We start from the raw sequence: 24,533 nt of genomic DNA on the forward strand, positions 1-24,533 counted from the left end.
TATAATTTGTTCCACATATATGGCTCCATGAATTGGGATTGCCTCTTACCTATGACTACATGCTTGGCTTATGTATTACTGGATTCCTATATGGACTTCTCTTACTCCTCATCTTCTTTATCTACACTCATTTTCATTAGAAACTTCTTTCTTTTTTTAATTTGAGGTTTGGTATTTTTTGTATGGTTTTAATAGTGAAAATGCTGTACAGGGGGGTTATAGTTACACGAGCAAGGTAATGAGTATATTTCCTATTGAGCATTGTTGCCTCCTCCTTTGTTTTCCCCCTACCATCCCTTCCCTCCCACCTCCACAACTACCTCCTCCTACAGCCCCAGCCACTGCCTAACTTGAAAAGTTTGTTTTCAACATAGTGTTTTGTACATCTCATTGTTACAATGAGTCAACCTGTATCCTTATTTAAGCATTTTGTTTTTTCCTTTCCCCTCCCAAATTAGAACAGTGTATATACAAGATGCAGGACACCGACATCAAATACAGTGAAAACAGGAGCTATATCGAGGGGGAGGAACATACAAAGAAACAAAAAAAAATCACATGGTACATTATAAACACATTAGAAACAACAGCAAGAAAGAAAGAAAATATTTGTGTCCCTATCTTGGGGTTCATTTCTCTTAACATCATCTTATACGGTCATATGTACATAGCTTTTGGCCTTTGCTACTTGTCCTACACATGTACTAGTTATTGCAAATAAGGGAAACCATAGGATCTACGTTTCTTTGGGCCTGGCTTACTTCACTTTAACATAATTTTTTCCAAGGCTTTTCATTTCCTAACTAATGGGGCGATGTCATTCTTTCTGATGGAGGCATATATATATATATATATATATATATATATATATATATATATATATATATATATATATATATATATGTGTGTGTGTGTGTGTGTGTGTGTGTGTGTATATATATATGTATATATATATATACATATATATATATATATGTATATGTGTATATATATATATACATATATATATAAAACATTTTCTTGATCCATTCATCTACTGAGGGACTTCTAGGTTGGTTCCACATCTTAGCTATGGTAAATAATGCTATGATAAACATAGTTGTGCTGGTAGCCTTAGTATGGCCTTGTTTGTGAACATTTGGGTAAATGCCCAAAGGTGGGATTGCTGGGTCATAAGGGAGCTCTATGTGGAGTCTTTTGAGGAACCTCCATACTACTTTCCAAAGTGGTTGAACAAGTTTACACTCCCACCAACAATGCAGTAGGGATTCCCTTCTGTCTGCATCCCTTCCAGCATCTGGTATTATTTGATTTCTTGATTATAGCCATTCTAACTGGGATGAGGTGGAATCTCAATGTTGTTTTGATTTGCATTTCTTTTATGGCCAGAGAAGTTGAGCATTTCTTCATGTGTCTATTGGCCATTCTTATTTCCTCTTCAGAGAAGTTTCTCTTTAAGTCTTTAGCCCACTTATTTATTGAAGATTCATTGTTGGGGGATTTGATTTTTTGAGTTCCAAGTATATTTTAGATAATACACCCTTGTCCGTTGTATGGCTAGTGAAGATCTTCTTCCAATCCGTGGGCTTTCTGTTGATCTTGCTAGCTATGTCCTTTGCCATGTAGAAGCTCTGAAGTTTCATGCAGTCCCATTTGTCCAACCTTTCTTTGATTTGTTGTGTTTCTGGGTCTTTATTAAGAAAATTTCAGCCTGTGCCAAGGAGCCCTAGAGTTTCTCCTATTCCTTTCTGTAATGTTTTCAGAGTTTTTACCTTGAGTCTTGGATCCATTTGGAGTTGATTCTGGCACAGGGTGATATAGAAGGTTCTAATTTTAGTTTCTTACAGGTGTTTAACCAGTTTTGCCAGCACCATTTACTGAAGAGGCTGTCTTTCTTACATTCTATTTTTTTAGCTTTGTTATTGAAGATTAGGTGGCTATATAAGTCTGTGGGTTCATTTCTGGGTCTTCAATTCTATTCCATTGGTCCTCAGGTCTGTTCTTGTGCCAGTACCAAGCTGTTTTGACTACTACGGCTTTGTAGTAGAGTTTGAAGTTTGGTATTGATATTCCTCCAGCCCTGTTCTTTCTGCTAAGGATTGTTTTTGCTATTTGGGTTCTTGTATTGTTCCATATGAATTTTTGGATTGCTTCTTCTATTTCACTGAAGAATGAGGTTGCCTTTGGCAGCATTGCCATTTTCACTATGTCCCGTAACACATGGAGGCTAAACAACACACTGTTGAACCACCAGTGGGTCATGGAAAAGATTAGAAAGGAAATTCAAATGTTCATGATATTCAACAAAAATGAACACACAAATTACCAGCTCATCTGGGTCACAGCAAAGGCAGTCCTCAGAGGCAAGTTTATAGTTCTGAGTTCCTACATCAACAAATTGGAGAGATCTGAAACCAACAACTTAATGAGACATCTGAAGCTCCTAGAAAAAGAGCAGCAAGCCAAACACCAAATCCAGAAACTTCTTTCTTGATGCTTGATGTCTGAGGTGTAACAGAGGGGAGGGAAGAGTGGCAATTTAACTTGCTCTCAGCATCAGGGAATCCCCTTGCATCCATTATCCATATTAGAATAACTTAGATCCTTGTCTTGGCTCTATTATGTTTCTATGAAGCCCACAAGGCTTAACAGAAGTTATTAGGCCCACAAGGTATGCATTAGTAACAATATATACCATCTGCTGTATTACAGTTTTCCAAGAACTCCCTCATAGAATTTTAGTTTTGAAAGGAACCTTAAAGACAATCATCTCATCCAGTCACCATCTGATGTCCAGATCTTTCCTACAAAATGGGCTAAAAGTCTACCACTGCCTTCTAAGACAGTCTTCTCTGTCTTACTAACCTAGAGCCACTTCTTACTGCAAGACACACCAGGATCTTTGTAAGGTAATTGTCCACTCACTGCATGCCCCTCAGCTCTCAAGTCTTCAGACTCAGTTACTGAATGTTCTGATCCCAGTTGTCCTGTATCTTGTTCCTTACTTTACTCTCCTAACATTCATGCTCACCTCCAGCTTTACCCATCATTCAGACTCACTCCACCTTCCTATAGGATGGAGAGGTCACCATAGTCTTTTGGATAAAACTTGTCTTTCCAGTTACTTTGATTGCCACAACAAATTACCTGGCAGTACAGAAATGCAGTGAGTTAGAAATGTAGACTCCACATAGCAGGTTTGACTTATCTCTACTCCAAAATGTCTAGAGCCTTGACTATATAATTTCAAAGGTTGAGAGATGGGAGAAGGCCCATTTGCTGCCATGTTAGTGGTTGACACTGATTGTTGTCTGGGGAGACTTAATTATCTAGAACTATAGTGAAAACATGTGCAAGAGTCCTTTTCCTGTGGCTCTTTGCCTTATTCCAGCCTGGCAACTGGGTTTAAGGGATGAGACTGACTAAAGAAAGAGCTGGAGAAAAGTATATATGTTTTATAACCTACCCTCAAAAGTCACTTAGGAATGATAGTTTTCTCTACTGGTCAAGATAGTTACAATGGTCTTCCCATGTTCACAGGAGAGAATAGACACCATGGATGGGGTGATAATGTCTCACTGTTAGAACATATGGAATGGGATATATAGTGACATGACTATCTTTAGAAAATGTAGTCTGACATATTCTCCAAGTGCCCAACTGCTCTCATTCTGTGCCCTGTTCCAAGGGAAGATCCATAACCTTGACACAGTCATCATTCCTTTGTAATAAGTAAAATCTCTTTTTCTGAGGACTACATAGAACCAATCTATTACTTCTAAGTAAAGAAATATGTCCAGCAGTCAAAGAATTTGTAGTCCGTCAGACTAACCATTCCAAGACTAACCGTGTGTGTGTGTGTGTGTGTGTGTGTGTGTGTGTGTGTGTGTGTGTGTGTTGGTAGTCAGGCTTAATCTCAGGGTCTTGGGTTGCTTGACTTTTTCACTAAAGGCTATTTGAGCCACAGCTCTGTTCTCAGCTTTTTGCTGGTTAATTGAAGATAAGAGTGTCAGATTTGTCTGCCTTGGTTAGTGTTGAACAAGGATCCTCAGTTCTCACCTTCCTTAGTAGCTAGAATTATAGGCATGAGTCAAGCACCAGCAACTTCTATGTTCTCCTCTGAGCTGTTGATTTTTAACCTCTTTAAAGTGTTGCAGTGCTCCAATGCTCCTCCACAAGTGGCTTCTCCAACTCAGGTAGAAGATGATGAGTACCTTCTTGATGCATTTCTGGATGCCCTTTAATTGCCCCAGGCTGTTTTGACATCCATATCAGGTATCACATGGCATTGTTTACTCTTATCCAGCTTCCAGTCAACTAAACCTTCCAATTCCTTTGGAATGTGTTGCTGTCCCACCACATTTCTCATTTTTACTTGAGTTATTTATCTTGACCATTGTTCCAAAATATTCATTTCTCTGTTAAAGTTCATCTTGTGAAATTTATCATTTGATGTTTATTTTGAATAGAAAACATTGTCTCTTTCAAAGCTACAAGTGGTCTCCAAATTCTGTTATGTTATCAGGGAATATCCAAGTCATTGATGAATACATTGAATAAATATGTGATTTCCCAGTTGATGTGCCCATCAGCCATCAGCAGTGTACTCCCAGCTGGGGAGGCTGAGGCAGGGAGATCACATGTTCAAGGGCAGCATGGACAACTTAGTGAGGCCCTGTCTCAAAATGAAAATTAAAGAAAGGATAGGGTATGTGTAACTTAGCTATAAAGTACTTGGTTAGCATGTGTAAGGTTATGGGTTAAGTCCCCAGTTCCAAAATAAAAGGGGGAAGCAGGTCAAAATGTCCCTGCTTTTGATGAGGAAACTAGGACTCGGAGGCTTAGGCATATTCCCAAAGTCACAGTAGTAGTCATGGCAAAAGATGAACTAGAACTCATGTAATTTGAGGATGATAATAAACTCTGACAGTTACTGGGAAGGATAACGTGGGAGACTCCTTCCCTAATTTCCCTTATCTGCCACAGCACATTTCTTCTCCTTACCTGTAACTCCCTGTATTTTCCAACCTTAGTCTCTGAACGCTATTTCCTGAGCTGTCTCCTTGAACCACATACCCACAAAAACACATATACAAGAAGATACAAGAACCTTTGAATCTGTCCAAGGTCAAGGTGAATGGAAAATGTCATTGAGTAGGTAGGGTAATGTACTGACCCAGTTTGCTTGGGATGGTTCTGGATTTTAGCACTGAAAATTTAGTGCTAAACTTCACTTTCACTGCTTACTCCTAGAAAAATTGGAGAATTAGTAACTGTGATGGTGAATTCTAGGTGTCATTGTAACTGGATTAAGGAACACCCAGAGAACTAGTAAAGCATTATTTCTGGGTATATACTGACATGTGTGTCTGAATGGAGTAAAGAGGAAAGACATGCCCTTGCTTTGGGTGGTACCATTCCCTCAGGAATTGTCCCAGATAGAACACAAATGAAGGAGAGATAAGGTGGCCTCTCTCTCCTAATTCTTCTTCTCCTTCTCTTGGACACCAGAATGCCAGACTCTGGCCTCTGCACTTCAGGACTTATACCAGCAGCCCTGCATTCTCAGACTTTAGATTTGGACTGTGCCATGCTACCAATATCTCAGGATTCCTCAGGCTCTGTAATGGTGTGAAGCAATTCCACTAGTAGGTACCCTTTCACAGATTTCTGTTTCCTATTGGTTCTGTCTCTTTAGAGAAGCCTGGCCATTCTAGTATCCTTGTTAGTAGAATGACATAGCACTCTATCCTCTAGTCTTCTCTTTAATATACAGTGGTGGTCTATGATTCTCTGATAGTCTTTCCATTAAGTCTAGACATTAATAGTCTTTCCATTAAGTCTTTCTCTTGAGTCTGGACAGCTCTATGACTAAACAGGACACAAGGAAAGTGATGCCATGGTTTAGACTCACCTCCTGGAGCACTGAGCCACCACATAGATGCCTTACTGAAGTGATCACACATGGGCTCTCCTGCCAACAGTCACAGCTGACCACAGCCTTAAATCTACCACCATGACTCTGAACATAGGAGTGAAGGTGTTTTACACACTTCACACCAACCATGCATCAACTCAATGCCACTGAGGTTACCAAAGGATCTTAATGGAGATCATGTGAAACAAGAGAATTGCTCAGCCTAATTTCTGACCCACAAGATTATAAGATACAAAAAAAAACTCCCAGGTTCTAGGGTTGTTGGTGTTATAGGAACAAATACTGGGAATGAATGCTAACACTGGCCTAACATTTCAAATAGATGTTCTGCATAAGCTCTACATCTTAGATGAACTTTAGCAAGTCCTTTCTGGATGTACAAGGAGGACAAAGTGAACAAAGACACTTGTTTTCACTACCTAGACACATTTTTCTTTTATTACCTGACCACACTTCCTGTGGGTTGGCCCACGTCTGTGCCATGTGCTTCATGAACCTTTTTCATGAAATTCTCATTTTCCACTCCATTCTTTGGCAGTATTTTTGGCCATAACAGACTGCATCCCTCAAAGGGGATCATTGTCACCAATTGGATGTGCATCATCATATTAATCTATAGCAGCAAACACTTGGCTGCTTCTTTGTGATGTAGCTACATGATTGAAACTCTGATGGATTGTCATTAGGTTCTTGGAAGGCAAGGACTGTGTTCTAAATGTCCTTGGGCTCCTGGGAGTGAGCTTCTTTTTGGATGAATGAATTTGTTCTCACCCTGTGGCAATATCTGGCAGCTTTTTTTTAATGCCAAGCATTCAACTTGAGCTTGCGTGGTGTCTTTAGGAAAGGTGGTTCTTAAGAAAGATGAGAGTCCACTGTTGTTTATAGGACATTTTAAAGTAGGAGAGGGCTGAAAGCTTGTCATTATTGGATACTCTGAAGCCTTCAGCTGTCACTGAATAATTTGCTTCTGATTCTTTTGCTGCTTAAAACTTTTGAAATTTCTTGGATTGTGAGAAAGAGGAAGGGAACACCAACATGTATTTATTAGGCATTGAGGTGGCAGGAGGCAGTGTCAGGGATGATGCTCACAGAGTCAGCTCTATAGGAAAATGTTCACTAAGGAAGTCCCACACGTTGGAGTTGTGAGGACCCATTGAACTGAGGAAAGAGAGTGCAAGAGATGGATGTAAAGTGTGATGGAGTTAGAATAAGAACTCCTGGTCAATGTCATTGACACTCCACCATGTTACAAAAGCATGGATTTCTAGATCAAGATGAGGGAACCTCCTGTAGTTGTCTCCCCATTCTTTCTCCACATTCTATAGAAATAAATGCAGGAGTTCAAGGGGAAGTAAATCCCCACAGTGAGGAGAGTGTGAGGAGATCTCTTCTCACGTGGGAATTGTGAGTGAGAGTGTCTGGATAGCAGACAGTAAAAGGAACATACCAAGAGGTAAACAGATGGAGGAACAATGAAGGCTTTTGCTCAGCCTGGGGCTCACTCCTGTAGAAGCCACAGGAATACTGGAAGCCTGGAGTCGCCAGGTAGAAAGAGCTAGTGTGGGAGGTGGGATGTAAACTGTGGAAGGAGTGTTCCTTGGAGTATTGCCTGTAGCAAAGCTATGCAAATTTCCCCCCAACCCTACTTGATTGCATGGATATCCCTCTGGCCTACTCAGGAGCTACAGAAACACCGGAAGCCATAGTTTCACCCACAAGCCAACGCTGGGAACACTAAGATAGCATGAAGACTGCTATCTTAGGGTTGTAGGTGAAGAGATGTTGACTTTCCATGGCAGTGCCCCTCTTCTTCAAAAAGGAGCAGCCCTACAAGTGTGGCTGCCGTCAGCACACATGGAGGCATGTGGAGGCAAAATTGGTTCACATGTCTGGGGAGAACCCTTTTTGGAAAAATCCACACAACTGAAGATGAGTGTGCCAACTGTTTACATTAGTCTACATCCAACTTTGTATTTTAAGATGGATGGACACCACTTGATGCTCAGCCATATGCAGGAAGCCATTTGTTCAAGCAAGGTGGAACAGAAGGAAAAAGAATAAAACTAATGGTGCAAAGAAGTGAATATTTAAAATCAATTTCTTTGTCAGCCATTGGAACAGTTCAGTTACAAAAGGGAAAAGCAATTGGGGAATGAGAGAGTGGTCTTAGAAATTAAAAATGCCTGATAGACAGCAAAATAAGTAATGACACTGATGGAGTATAACCCATTGAATAAAAGAGGAATGTATGAGTTTGTGTGGACTTTAAACAGAAACGGGTAGATCAGTATAGATATATACTTAGGAAGGAACTAGTGTACTGTTTATCAAAATGAGTACCAGGAAGTAGAAACATATTTTGGGGAGGAGGGCAAAAAGTGGGGGGCACAGGAATGGAGGAAGGAAAGGTGAGTAAATGCAGTTATTATAGCCAATGTACTTTAAAACAATGAACTAAGTAATTTGAAGGTAGGGGCAGGAGGAGGAAAATAGGGAAGAACAAAGGCAGGAGAGAAAATGATCAAGAAGCATTGTACCCATAATCTGACTTGTAGATTTGTAACTTCTTTGTACAACTACTTAATAATAATAATAATAAAGTTAGAAAAAAGAAAATAGGTAAGTAGATATAAATAGAGACAAGATGGTCTATTAAACAGGGTAATTACTAATAACTACAGAAGAAATGATAGAATTAAAATATAATTTCTATTTTATATATGCCATGATATTAATTACTCAAGCAATGATAATTTGTATGTGTTAAAAGTTGTGGTTAGCCAGGCACTAGAGGCTACTACAGGCTCATGCCTGTAATTCTCATTATTCAGGAGGCTGAGATCTGAAGATCATAGTTTGAAGCCAGCCATGCAGACAAATCTAAGAGACTCTTATCTCTATCCACCAAAAGTCTGATGATGAAGAGGATATTTACATGGTTTCAAACTATCACCATTCAAGTTACTTAATCACCAAGGGAAAAATGATCATTTTATATGAAGAAATCTGGTCCTTTGCACTTGAAGCAGATGATCCAACTCAGCCTCACCAGTAATGGATCACAGTCATGTCCTATCACATGAGGAAACGCCAGGTGAACCCACACCAAAAAAAATAAATGGTTGTGCTTTTCAAAATGTCTACGTCATAAAAGACAAGGAAAGGCTGAGCAGGTTTATTAGGCTAAAGCAGACTGAAGAGCCACCCAAGCTCAGTGCCGAAGCATAATCCTTTCAAATATATTGTTGGATTAACGGGAAAAATTTGAAGAAAACATGTAGAATAGGTAATAGTATATACATTAACATTTTCTGCTTGATAATTTCAGAAGTTGCATATTGAAGTATTATAGTGGGAAAGGGATTCAGTGTTTAAGACTTACTCTAAAATATTTACAGGGAGCAAGCAAGCAAATGTAATAAAATGTCAATAACTGATGGATTTAGGTAAAACATAGAAGTAATTCTGGCCATTTTCTGTACATTGTATTTCATTTATTTATTTATTTTGGTGCCAATATCAGGGCTTGGAACTCTCAGTTCAACTCTCAGTATCAGGGCCTTAGACTCTCTCTTGGTTTGCATGGATGGTGTTCAACCACTCGAACCACACCTTCAATCCTATTTTTCGCTGGTATTGAAGTCTTGCAAACTTTTCTGCCCAGGCTGGCCTCAAACCTCAAGCCTCCCACTCTGAGCCCCACAACTATCCAATATTATGGGTGTGAACCATCAGTAAGCAACTCAAATTCCTCTTAAAAAGGAAGTAGAAGTTAGCTCCTGGACATCCCTGTACAGGACAACAGCTGTCTGAAAAGGATTTACAGGGATTATATTTCAGAATGCTTTAGAAAAAGGAAATACTGATCATTTGTGCCACCAAATTTGTCAAATCACACTGTATCATGAAAAAGAGAACAAATGACACTTTTCCTTGTCTTATGATTGAGTATTTTAACAACTCTATTTCAACCTGAATTAAAAAGAAAACAATTACAGACAGACTTAACTTCCATCCTTACCCTTTGGTGAAATGCGAAGAGACTGGAACACAATTTAGTCCCTGCCCAAAGTGTACTGAAATAGCCCAAAGTAGCTGTCAAGGCATAAACAGCTCAGGAGGAAAGCATTGCTGTGGTTTTACTGAACAGATGGTCTGATGACGTCAGTGTCTCCACATTACCTGCAGCCAAAGCAGATGGAAAATGAACATGGAAGCCCAAGTCTGAAGGCAGGATGGAGTCCCAGAAAATCTCTAGAAGAAAGGTCACATGGGTGCTTTCTTTGTACTGTTTTCTAGTTCTCCTAAAGATCTTTTCCTATTTTCATATTCCTTAAATAAAATAGAATGGGTCTAGCTGATCCCACAAACCACTAGCATCAATAAAGACTTGGAGGAAGTGACATTTAGTAATGTCTGTGCCACTGAGAACTGATACGTTTCTGAAAAGAGGTGGCCAAAATGTGTTCAAGTATTGTCTGGATGAAAAGAAATTCAGAACTGTAATGGTTCTTTGAAAAATTCTTATAATGGCTATATACTTAGCCCTGGGCATATTACAGTTTGTAGGATTTGCTCCATCTTTCTTCACTGGTACCGACTTAATCTTTTTCTTAATCTTTATCTGTTTTAGTTCCTCATTAGTATGTTGTGTTCCCCTTTTCCTGATTTCTGTGTCCCCTATTCAAAGTTGTTCAGTGCAGAGGGTGATGCTCTTCACTCAGCCATTACACTGGGCTATCTTGACTGAAGGATCTGAAATCTGGGAGTCAGAATCACTGAGCTTTCTACTCACCCTTATCAATGAGCAACTGTCCTTCACATTTCTGTAAGCCCAAGGCCCCAAACTCTACTCTTAATTAGGCCTTGACATAGCTGCCATATGTGCTTACACATATGGGAAATTTCAGCAGGAGCTGTAAAACATTTAAAATGTATTTTCTATTCAGGTGTTTGTGGCTCACACTTGTAATCCTAGCTACTCAAGAGGCTAAGATCTGAGGATTGTGGTTCAAAGCCAGCCCTGGCAAGAAAGTCTGTGACTCTTATCTTCAATTAACCACCAGAAAACTAGAATTGGCACTGTGGCTCAAGTGGTAGAGTGCTTGCTTTAAGCAAGCACTGGGTCAGAACCCAGGCCCAGAGCTCAAGCCCCAGGACCGACAAAAAAAAAATAAAAAATATACATTAAAAAAATATTTCTGTCTCATTGTCATGGTATCATAGTGTGGTGCAAGGTTGTTTGGGCTTAAGTTGTAAGAAAAAAAGATCCAGCCAGGTGCTAGCTATTCAAGAAGCTGATATCTGATGATCATCTTGAAGCCAGCTGGGTAGGAAAAAAAACCAACCAAGATTCTTTTTTTTTTAAGTTCATTTTTCAACATAGTGTTTTGTACATCTCATGGTTGCAATGGGTCAACCTGTATCTCAGAACAGCCAGTAAAGAGCTAGAAGAAGAGATATGGCTCACATGGTAGAGCACTAGCTTTGAGTGAAAAAGCCAAGCCAAGAGCAAGAGGTCCGAAGTTCAAGCCTTAGAACCATTGACATGAATGCATACACCGGATCCTGAAACAACACCTGAGATAAGACTCTGGGTGGAGAAAATTGGGGGAAGTGGTGATGTGTAGAAGTGAAGGTAGAGAAGGAAAAAAAATGGCAAGGGACAGTGAGGGAAACATACCTCACAGTCATCCCACTGAGAGAAGAGGAAGTGATTATGCCTATTCTGCAACTCCCATCTATCAGTATAGGGGAGCTGCCGCTGGGGAAGTAGCACCCCTATACATCTGGAGCAGGTGAGAATGGCCAAAGTTTGCAGGAGAATGCTTTGGAATACTAAGTACTATGGGGCATGTCTTAATCCACTTTTCATTGCTATAACAACACTGGGTACTGAGTTCTTTATAAATAAATGAGGTTTGTGTAGCTTACAGTTTTAGGAGCTGAAATGTTAAGACCATGTAGTCTGGCTCTTTAGCTAGAGTCCCTTGCTGCACCAAGTCATGGCAGAAAAGGAAATAGTCACATGCAGAAGGGACCAAGAAAGTAAGGTAACCTTGCTTTGTAACAACCCACTTTTGCAAGCATCAATCACTCCATGGGTATTTATGCCTTCTGAGTGTTATTCCCGCCATATGACTTAAATAGAGGGTACACTGCCACACTACAGACCAATTTCTTCACATAGAAACCATACCTTAACCCATAGCAAGGAGTATGTGTAGAAGACAGGCAGCATTTCCTATAGGTAGATACCCATAGGTTTAAATCTGTATACATTCACATGCTAAATTGCCTCAGACTAGTTACTTTCTCTCTCTGATTCCTTGCTCCCTCATCTGTAAAATGGGGGGAATAACAGCATCATAAGTCAAGTGAGCAGCACATACAATGTAACAGGGCTTAATACAAAGCAGGCTGTAGATTCATGCCTGGAGAAAATGGAATTTGAGTCACATACAGAACTACAGCAGAAAAAGGACTCTGACATCACTTAGGTCAGCTTCCAGATTTGACAGAAAACTCCAGATGAGTGAAATAATTGCCCTGAGATGGAGAATCCTCTATTAGAGTGGCAGAGCCAGACCCATGCAGTGGGGCCTCTTGCTGTAGTTCAGTACTCTCTCCAGCAACTTTCCTGTCTTCATGGTGATTATTCATAGAATGCAGATCTAAAAGAAAGTGTGAATCATCATCTTGGCCTGGAAGGAAAAGAATCTTTTCTCACTGTTTGGATAAATGAACAGTGTTGCCCATGGCTCTGTGTGGAAAAAGATTCTGATGATGTGGTCCATCAGACATTGATTTCAGTGTTTACTAGGTGTCTATTCTTCCTACTAGGATTAAAGGTATTAAGAAAGCTAACTTCTGGACATAGAGTGGGTACCAGTGATACAGTTTGGGTCTGAAGTGTCTTCCTAAAAGGCTCATGTTTTGAAGGCTTGGTCCCCAGATAGTGGCCCTATTTTGGGAAGTGTCAGGACTTTAGAGAGGGAGCCTATTTGGAGGAAGTAGGTCATTGGGGGCAGCCCGCCCCCCTCTCTCTCCTTCCCTCATCTACCAGGTGAGTCCATAATATTTTGTCTTACTAAGATCCTAGAATCAATGGAGTGCAAGATTATGGATTGAAACCTTTGCAACCATGAAAATATTTCTTTTAATGTCTTTCATCCCTTACATTGTTTCTCTTAGGGTTTGGTTACAGAAAAAAAAAATTCTACCATAAAAGGAGCAGAGCAACCAGTTAGTTTGTTTCATTACAATAGTGCTGCATAGTCATCATAGAAAAATGCAAAGATATAAAATAGAAAAAGTTATCTCTAAGACATAGCAAAGAAGAGATTTGATCATTGGGTCAAGACTGACATGGTCAAGACTGATAGTCAGAAGGTATGGGAGTAGGAAAGGAGGCTAAAACTAGAAATTACTTGAAGATCTGGTAACAACTTACTGATATCTTCATATGTGTGTGCAGAACAGTGGACAACAGGCATTTAAACCCAGGGCAAGAAGGGAGGAAGGAAGGGGAGAGGTGGTGTAGGGGTGGGAGGAAATTGTTCTATATATTTAGTGCAATTTCATGCAAAATATCAGCAAAGTTTTTCACAGAAGTAAGAGTCTGATTCTAACATTTATCTGGAAGAATAAGGGAAGAGGTAACAGAAACATCTCTGAAGAAGGAGAATAGGGAGAGCTTTTGCTTTACAGATAATATGACTTAATACAAAGCCATTATAATTAAGACAGTATGATCTTGTCTTAAACGGACCAATGGACTGCAGCAGAGACCTAGGAAACAGGCCTGTGCGTCTTTGGGACTTTGGTACAAAAGGACAGTTTTGGAAAGAGAGGAAGTGATCTATGATAAGAGAAGCCAAGTATTTTTATCCATATGGAAACAAATGAATCTAGATCCCTGCCTCATACCACACTCCCAAATAAATGAATGAAAGTCTTTAAAGACAGTGCTTCAAACTTATTTCTTAAAAATAGATTAATATTTGTCTGACCTTGGTGGGGGGAAGAAAAATGTTTCTTTAAAAAGAATATGAAAAGCAAACCTCCCAAAATGTCTCACGCAGACATATGGAGAAGATCAGAACAGAAATGTTGTTGATTTAGTACTTCCATCATGCTTAGTCACTGTGTGGGGGTGGCTGGAGGCCTGACAGGCGAGGAGACTGTTAACTGCCCCCATCCCATAGGCTCCCTCTTGAGGGAAATATGGGTGGTTCCTGGCTGCCTTGTGCCATGATTGAGATACTGTGGTTTCAGGATTGAGATTACCATAAGCAAAGCAACTCAAAATCCCATGTTTAGTTACTTCACTGGGAAAAGATAGCCCTATCATGACATGAAATTCTTGTTAGCTTTTTAGGCAATAGTTCTTTATTAATATGTCTCTTGTGTTGAGTTTGCTTTAGGCACAAGCTGTGTGTGTGTGTGTGTGTGTGTGTGTGTGTGTGTGTGTTTGTGTGTGTGTGTGTGTGTGTCTATGTGAAAGAGAGATAAGGGGGAGAGAGAGAGAGAATGAGAGAAAGAGAGAGTATGCTGGTATGCTAGTATTGGAGCTTGAACTCAGGGCCTGGGCACTGTCCCTTTGTTTTTTTGCTCAAGGATGGCACTCTTATCACTTGAGCCACAGCTCCACTTCTGGCTTTTTGGTTGTTAATTGGAGGTAGGAGTCTCACGGACTTTCCTGCCAAGGCTGGCATCAAACTGGAATCCTCAGATCTCAGCCTCCTGAGTAGCTAGGATTATAGGCTTAAGCCACTGATACCTGGTTGGCATAGCTTGTTTTGTTCCTTGATTTATGGCTATTACTATCTACATGACTGTTAACTTCAATTTCATAAAATGATATGACATAACTGGAAGACTGGGAAGGTGCACTCCAAAAAGATGTGCATGAGATGAGTTGCAGAGAGTAGACCGGGTCATGAGGCAAAGTTAGCTGATCCTAGGCAATGGGCCTTTGCTATGCCTCTATCCAGAAGTGGAGTCTACCTACTCTTAGAATTGAGCTGACTTTTGGAATTGCCTTGCCAAATATGGTGGGAATGTATGTACACTCTGGAGCTCAGATCTCAAGAGGCTGGGCACCTTCTGTCCTTGCTTGCCTTGTAGGCACTGTGCCATCATAAAGAAGCTCAGACCAGAGACCACATAGATGAAGGCCAGCAGCCTTGCTGTCTCCACCAGGTGTTGTTCCAAGATAACCTTCTGTAAGAGAGGTCAGGTGAAACCAACAGAGGAGTCACCAACTCAACTAACTTTTTAATATTTGGAGCCCTAAGACTGTGTGTGTGTGTGTGTGTGTGTGTATGTGTGTGTGTGTATGTGTGTGTGTGTGTGTGTGTATGTGTGTGTGTGTGTGTGTATTGATACGGGGCTTGAACTTAGGGACTCAGGTTCTCATTTGGCTTTCTTGCTCACGGCTGGTGCTCTGCCAGTTGAACCACATCTCCAGTCCAGCTTTTTGCTAGTAAATTGGAGATTGAATCTTGAAGACTTTTCTGCTGGGGCTAGCTTTGAACCTTAACAATCCTCCAGGTCTCAGAGTCCTGAGTAGTTACGATTACAGGAATGAGCCACAGGCAACTGGCTTGAGAAGAGGTGTTCTTTAAGGCCTCAATAGACAACTGAAACAGACATGATTAAGATTGTGAGTTTGTGTGTGTGTGTGTGTGTGTGTGTGTGTGTGTGTGTTAGTCTTGATGATGCTCCAAAGATGTTTGACTAAATATACATTTTCTTTAAACTTCATTTCCATGTCTCAAAATATGTAAAACATTTCCTTTTTGACAATAACAAAATACTTATCAAAATACTGTCCACACTTTAATTCAGACTTTAACATGTCCATACTGATGGACATGTTAGGTGTTAGGAGCAGAACCCAGGCTTGAGGTTTCCTTTTTTCTTCAAGTTAATCAGCTCTGATCAATGCATTAAATATTCTCTGATGATAGAGGAACAGGGTAACTCCACGTAGCAAGGCAATTTACATATCTATCTTTCTAAAGATCACTTGAGACTTAGCATATGACAGGTACTTTATACATAAACTTCATGTTATCTTCCTAACATCAAGACAACAAGAGATAAAATAGCATGCCCAAGGGCCCATGACTGGGAATTGACTTTATGTCTCTCTGATTCCAAAGATCTACTCCTGGCCCCATCACTATCCTTATAAAGAATCAAAGAGTTTGTTTTCAACATAACGACTTTACGTCTCATTGTTGCAATGTGTCCACCTGTATCCCTATTTAAACCATTTGTTTTTTTCCCTTCCCCTCCACAAATTACACAAACATCAAATACAGTGAAAGCAGAGGTTATACCGTGGGGGAGGGACATACAAAGCAACAAAGAAATAATCTTATAAATGTGTTAGAAACAATCGCATGAAAGAAAAAAACATTCGAATACATATCTTAGGGTTCATTTCCCTAACATAAATTTATCTGACTTTTTCTGCTTGACTCAGACATATACTAGTTATTGCAAATAAAGGTGGGGGGGGAGGAGCCTGGGTGGGGGGTAGGGAAGGCATGGGAAGGGGAAACAAAGGAGGAGGCTACAATGCTTGATAAGAAATGTTCTCATTATCTTGCCCATGTAATTATAACCCTTCTGTACAGTATTTTCACAATTAAAAAAAAAGAAGACTAAAAAAAATCAAAGAGTAATTGAGAATAGACCTAATACAGAATAAACAAACACTCATTCTACCTCTACTTTTTAGATTCTTGGATTATACATAAAATTTCTAGGTTAGAACTGTTGGTGATATTGACAACTATAATTTAAAAAATGAGAACCATATTTAAAGTAAACATAGAGGAGTGGTCTATAATAATTGTCAAGGAATGTTCTGGTCTTGTACATGTTCTATGCCTTTTCTGTGTCTCAGTTTCTTCATTTGTAAAATAAGGATAAGATTGTGCTGGGGGTCTTTCTCATATGTGAAATTATATGGTCTTAGTGGTAACATCATTTTCTCTAGGTACCTTTGACAGGTAGTTGTTAAGGTTGATTGGGACACATGTATAAAAATGTCACAATGAACTCCCTTCTAATAAAACTAATACGTTCTAATAAAACAGAGAAACAAGATAGAATTGATGAAGATTCCCAGAAGAAGCTTGATCTCTTTTCTTTGTCAATTTATGAAGGTTTTTAAAGTTGAATATCCCATATTCATTTTCTGGATAAGGAATGATTTTGTGTGTGTTTGTGTGTGTGTGTGTGTGTGTGTGTGTGTGTGTGTGTGTGTGTGTGTATTGTATTGTATTGTATTGTATTGTTAGGATAACTGCTTGGAAGGAACAAGAGAAGATGGGTACAGTTCATCATAACAAGGTGATGCTACTTAGGATCTGGGAATTTTGAGAAGCTGCTGGCTTCAGTGTTAGCCATCTGCTGGGTTTATATAATCCACCCAGCAGTGAAACGCTGGGTATTCCCATATGCTGCTTTCTGCCCTGGATGATGGTCAAGGGTGGGGGAGGGGCTTAGATAGCTGTCTTTTAGTGCTCATTCCACACCCAGCTAGTTGTGTGATAAGTAATAATGACCTTTATCTGAGCCTTGATTTCTTCATCCGTTAAATGAGCAGCATTAGCACATCATGTTTCCTTAGAATGTCTGGAATCTATTTAGGTGCATTAACTCATGTTCAATTGCACTTCTGTGGTCAGAAGAGAAGCAACTTGCCCAATCAGAAGAAGGACTGAGAATAATCACCAGTAGTGCTTGCCTGAAGGAACTCAGTGATATCTTTAATACTGCCAGTCATGCTCCACGCTGTCCTAGACGGAATGCAAACCTCATCTCCTTCTCTGTTTCACACTTACATTTGTGACAGCAAAGCCCTGCCATCCTCATACCCAGAAAATAACCCCTCTGTTACTATAATAGAGGAGGGGCTTAGCTGGCCTGGATGGCTGCTCTATAACATGCACTTCTACACAACTTTTAACGTAATGAGTCAAGTTGATTTATGCATTCTCTGGAGCAGATACTCCAAGGCAGGCTCTCCTCCTCTGAGCTTGGCTGATATTCTGGGCCTGAGCATTGTTTGTTATGGTTGCCCTGTGCATTGTAGGCTAGTTAGCAGCATCTCTGACCTATACCTGTTAATACCAGTAGCACACAACTTTTCAGAAAGTCTCCAGATTTGACCAAATATCCTCTTGTGGTCACAGTCACCCTTGGGAGAGAAACACTCAAGGATAATAATGCCTTTCTGGTAAATCAGCCTCTCCATCATTGAAAGCAGACCAGAGATACGGAATTAGGTGCAAGTAGTTTTCTTGGGAGGTAGTCTCAGGAATCCATCTGTGAGAGTGAGGAGTAGGTTAGAGAAGAGAAGAAGAGAAGGCCCATCCAATGAGCAAACGGACAGATTCCTGCCATAGGCAACAAGAGGCCAGTTTCTTTGAGGACCTTAGGTGCCATGCAGAACACATCTATGAATTATCCTATAGAACAGCATGGAAACCCAGGTATTTGTCCTCCCTGGATCATGGGCAATATGCTATCCCTATATTGATTTACTCAGTTTCCAGACTTCCTTATAATTTAGATCATGTTTTGTTTTGAAAATTTTCTGGTAAGTAAAAGTACTCGTTTGGAATAGTTCTTTCTTTTGTACACACAGGTTCTCTATGGCAGGTAGGTTACAACACCTCTGAAGTCCTCCCCAGCACATATATGCAAGGACTGTTTTGTTATTTGAGGCTAACTCAGAGCAAGCCTATGAACACATAGAGCACAGCCTGCTGCAGAGGCTTGGGGTGGAGAGCGACTCATCTTTTATTGCAAATTGAATACAGAAATAATTGCAAGGGAACAGGTGAGACTTCCCACATTGTCATTTTTCACTAAGGCACTTTGGTAACCATGACTTCACTGCTGAATTGACAGTGAATTGGCTCTTCTGACAGCCTTAAAGAGATATCATCAAGACGTTGTCATGTAAATTGAACAATTTAGACAGTGGGATGAACTCAAATGGGGTGTAATGGGGGCAGAGTGATGAGTCCTTTAGGAACTCTATAGGGTTCAGCCTTCTTGCTGCACTTTTTCTCCCCTACCTCAAGCCTGTTATCAAGCCATTGAGTAGTTTGGAGAATGAGGAAGACATGTTGGGGAGATCAGATACTAACAAAGGAAGAATAAAAAGAACTGCCAGTCATCTCAGCAAATGGTAGGCTGGTGTGTCTCCTTTTTTTTTTTTTTTTTTGTCAGTCATGGGGCTTGAACTCTGGGCCTGGGCGCTGTCCCTCAGCTCTTCAGCTCAAGGCAAGTGCTCTACCACTTGAGCCTCAGCACCCCTTCTTTTTTTGGTTATTTTTAAATGACATTTGTTTTCCTCACATTGAAACTGTTGGAGATAATATCTCATGAATCATGGGAGTGTATTGCTCTCTGGAGCTGTGAAAGCTTCCGTATCTAGTCACTATCGTGGCCATAGCTCTTGGTTTTCCTCAAAGGAGTTCATGGCACCTTCACTTACTTAGTGTTGTACAACTGAGTTAGAAGAGGGAGGGAAGATTGTACATGTAAGACTATTTGACCAATAAAAGTGCAAAATATTAATAGTCATTAAGTATAGAGTTGTAAAAGTCTTCACTCAAATAACCCAGCAAGGTTTAAGAACTGTGTGAGGACTCTCCTAAAACTCCAGGGTTGTGTTCAGCGCAAGAGTCGGCGTCATAGCCCTGACTAGGGGTTTGTTCTAAGACATCTGCATGTCAGAAAACATGTCCAGGATTCTTAGCAGAGCTCTGCCCAGCAGTCTAAAAATTGTATCCTCAGGTCACATTGGAGGTTTTGGAATGATCCTCATTCTGTCCAGAACACAGAGCAGAGATTTAACATCAGCTGAGGCCTTTTCTTTTCTAATATTAAGAAACAGAAAATACTCATTCCTTTTCCTGCCAAATATGGCAGGGCAAAGACTAGCCAAGCCCACCTTTCTTGAAAACCCATGATCTGCTTTTCAAGGGAATGATGCAAGTGCCAGGAATAGACAATGGTTTTGAAACACTGGCTGGCTTTTGAATATTCATGACTATTCTGATGCAAATGAATATTTCAAATTGAGCTGTTTTTGCCCAGGTGCTGTTGGAAAAAAATGTATCAGTATGAAATTGCTTTTCTAGTTTTGCAGATCCTCAGGAATGACTTCCTTTGCTTATTTATAATTCTTCTAGAAGGTTTCCCAGAAGTCAATCTTGTGCTGGCATTTCAGCTGATTGCTTTTCATCAAAAAATGAGGGGTATGGTTTAGCTTAAGGCATGAGGAAAGGCTGGTTTGGTTTAATTACAGCCCAGGTTTGATAGGCCTTCCTTATTAGAGCCCAGGTTTAATAGGTCCTCCTTGTTCTGTCTGAGGCTGAAGTGGCTTATCACACAAATGATTGTTTTTCTTCTGAGGTAACCTCAAACCAAAACTCACTGTTCACAGAAGAACAAAGAAAGACTGAAAAAGTTGAGCCAGATAGGAGGAGGCACCCTGAGGTTGTCACTAGGAGGGATCTTGGGTGTGGCCTGTGGCTTTGCCAGGTGAAAATTTTGAAGAGAAGATCCCATGGACTAAAGGAGACATTAGAGACCTTCAGAGTGTAGTGAGTATTCAGTCCTCATGAGTAGCTGTGGCTGTTGTAAAGTCAAAGGTCTTTCTGAAGGGAGAGAACAGTTGCTGAGCTCCATTCCAGACAAACAAAAGAGGCTGCCTTGGGTTTCCAATGTCGTTAGCAAGGGAAGTGAGTTTCCAAGCCTCAGACTCTTGCTGGAAGGGCAAAGAAGCCTGTGTCTCAGGTACTTAGATCACATTAGAAAACAGGATGCTCTCTTTTAGACCTTTAATCTGCCTAGGCTCCTGTACCACTCTTAGAATTCTTCCTGAAAGGTCTTGGGTGTGGCCTCCAATTCCAACCCTTGTATGGTCCATGGAAGTATGTTTTTTCACCTCCCAAGCTTGCTTTCTCAAATGATCCTTCCACTCAATAAATACTCCATTGAAAGGACCAGCCTCTTGTGTATATAATTAAGTTCTTTTTTGTTGTTGTTTAATGTAGGTATAAATTAATTTTTATTATCTAAATAATTATAAATACTTAAAGATAAAATTATGTTTGTGGCTCTGTGCTGGAGACACAGGTGGATCAATACTCTCTGTCATACTCCTGGGCTATGGATCCTAACTGTGTCTCCACCTGCAATCTGTTTTTTTGTTCTCTGATCACCTTCACTGCCCCTGAAATCCTGGGGGAACTTTCCTTACCTGGTGTGCTTTCTCTGCACAGTTCCTAATGTACTTCATTCTGAGGCAACCAAGAATTGTCTATCTTGTTTTCATAACCTCTAAAAGCTTCAGTTTCCTTATTTGAAGAATGGTGGTTATATTAGTACCTTCCTCTGTAGAGTTATCCGATGGTAAACTGAAGTCATTCATGTAAAATATTGAATGTGATGAAAGACAGTTATTTTTTTGAAAATTATCTGTTGTTTAATGAGTTGGATGTGAACTTTGTTACACTGAGTTAGAAGTTTGCATAGTACAAAAAAAGATTATTATTTGTATCCCTACACTAAAATGACTGTTGTTTCATTGTTGCCCATGATAATATAAAAAAACGTTAGTTTGATTATTTGGAACGTATACATTAAAACTTAACCTCAGGCCTACAAGTAAAATATTTGGATGCTGGATTTGTTAAATATTAAGAGGCTAATAAATGTCAGTAAGAGTTTCTTGGGAGCACACATTACAAATAAAACTGTATGTTAGGTGGAAAATAAAAAGAGTTGTCCATCTTTTTCAGGCAGTTTCCTCATGATTTTCCCCTTTCTTCCCAACTTCTATAGCATATCTGCTATATTTTGTTTTGTTTTTAATTTACCATGTAATTTTATATTGTCTGTGACTATTTTGAGTGTGTCAGTTACTCTGGTCTCCTTATCAAATACCTGAATCCCTTGAGGGTTGGAGTCACATTTTACAACTATTCTAAATCCCTTCTCAATGAACCACCCTCACTCCAGCACTCAACACACAGCTGAGTACATCCTGAGTCCACTAACTTCTGATGGTTCTAGGAGCATGGCTTTGAGGGGGCACGTGCCGGGCTGGGTCTGACAGCTCTTGGGGCAGTAGAGGCTGATGCGTGAGTGGGAGGGGGTGGTAAGACCTATCGCTCAGAGCCCATTGTTTCCACATCCAGAGAAGTTTCTGTTCCACAAGAGATTCAAGAAAGAAAGGTGGGGGGAGGGAGAGAATAAAGGAGGGAAGGAAGGAAGGAAATTTGTATTCCAATAGTAACCAAAGAGGACGCTCATGTGACCCTTAGCAAATGACTTACCTTTCTAAACTTTACTTTCCCTGTACTGAAAACTATAATAATATTAACCTTCAAGGGTTACTGGGAGGACTGAATTAGGTCATGTGCGTAATGAATTTATCTCAGAGTCTTGAAAAGGGTAAATATTCAATTACTGATTATTATTATACTTATTATCATTGCAAATGTATTTCTCGAAGTCTGATAAGTGGATTATTTGGAAGTCTATAAGATAATTTTAGGCATTCATGCTAGGAAAATATTTTTTTATATTTATGATTTCCTGGGAACTATTTGTTTTTGTTATTTATTGATGCATAGGAAACCATGCCTAAACTTAGTGACTTTAAACGATGACTTTTAGTGTGTGATATGGGCTGGGGCTCAGCAGAGTATTTCTGATTTTGTTCGTTCACATGTCTTGCACCTCACCCTGAGTGGCTAGAACAGCTGGGGCTCAATGTGACTCTTTCTTTGGAATTTCTTCATCAAGGCAGCTAAACTCCTTTTCATGTTGGCTCAGGGGAAGAGGAAAGTCATGCAAGTCTTGTGAAGGCACTGCTTATATCATACTTCCTAATGTCCCAAACACTAAAGCAAGTCACAGGTCAAGCCTGAGGTCTGTGTGGAGAGGGATTGCTCAAGGGTATGAATACTAGGAGCCATGTTTCCTGGAGGGCCACCAATATAGCACAATCAACCACACTCATAATTTACCCAGTGTCCCAGAGTTGATAAAAAGCCACACTGGGATCTAGAATACTTTGACTTTAGCTGCACTGGATTTAAGTACCAGGTGTCTTTCCACAAGTGGAGTATTCTCACATATAGAGTGACACACACACACACACACACTTGCTTAAAATCAATCTATCTATCTATGTATCTATGTATCTATCTATCTATCTAAAATCTTGCTCAAAAGTTTTATAGGCCTTAAGTTCTGACTGGGCACAGCAAAGATGGCTAATAGGTTCACAGTGTCTAGGACACAGCTGAATGCTGATTGAAATGGTTCAGCTGGAGATAGATGTCTGGGGTATGGTTGTCAGTATCTGCTGGGCTTCTCAGTTCTCCATTCCGGTAACTAGCTTCCAGACTTCCTCACAGTATAGTGGTCTTGGAGAGTCAAATTTCCTTCCTTATGGCTGGATTCTCTGCAGAGACCAAGGTAAAAGCTAGCAAGGCTCTTAGTGGCACAGAGCCATCACTGTTTCATCTCTGCCACATTTTATTGGACAAAAAGAGTCACAGGCTAGAATGGAATCAAAGGAAAGGTGAAGCATACAGAATGAAAATATAGGACTGAAACAAACTGATTATGGCCACATTTAGAGAGTTAAGAAATAACGTAGCATAAGTCTGGGAAGGTAACTCAGTGGTAGAGCGTTTGCCTTGTGTGCATGAGGCCCTGGGTTCGATTCTTCAGCACCACATAAGCAAAAAGAAAAAAACCGAAGTGGTGCTGTGGCTCAAGAGTGGTAGAGTGCTATCCTTGAGCTGAAGAGCTGAAGGACAGCACCCAGGTCGAGTTCAGGCCCCATGACCCAACCAAAAAAAAAAAAAAAAAAAAGAACTAAAGAAGCATGAATTGAAGATTTCTTATCTATCTCTGTATCTACACATGTGTAGCCTCTCCATTATAGAGGTCTCCCTCCAGAGTGGTGCACTTTATTGATTGATATATTATTACTGTCCAAGCAGTAGAGTTTACATTAAGATTTACTGTTAGTGTTGGATATGTCATTGGTTTGGACAAGCATTTAGTTATATAATGTTATAATTGAAAGTACACCATGGTAGTCAATAGCCTATAGAGTACTTTCAGTGTTCTAACCTTCCTTTGCTCTCCTCTGCACTCTCTTTTTCAATTGTTTGAGTTATGTCTTTTCTGTTGTCATAGATTCAGGGTTATATATTATGTACCTTTTCAGATTGATTTCTCTCACTCACTAATATGCAACTGAGTTTCCTTCCTGTCTTGTCACAGCTTCATGGCTCATTTATTTTCAGACATGAGTATTATTCCATTACTGGATATAGGTTATCTATCACCTACAGAAAGATAGATTTGTTGTTTCCAAGTTTGAGATATTATGAGTATAATTGCTATAAATATCATTGTGCAAGGTTTTTTGTAGACTTAGCATTTTCAACTCCTTTGGGTAAGTATCAAGAAGCATGATTGCTGGATTGAAGTAAAAGGTTTAAACTCAATCAAGCTGAATAAAAAGTGA

Source organism: Dipodomys merriami, unplaced genomic scaffold (assembly GCF_024711535.1).
Source record: "Dipodomys merriami isolate MVZ:Mamm:240054 unplaced genomic scaffold, mDipMer1.0.p SCAF_13, whole genome shotgun sequence".
Classification (NCBI taxonomy): Eukaryota; Metazoa; Chordata; class Mammalia; order Rodentia; family Heteromyidae; genus Dipodomys; species Dipodomys merriami.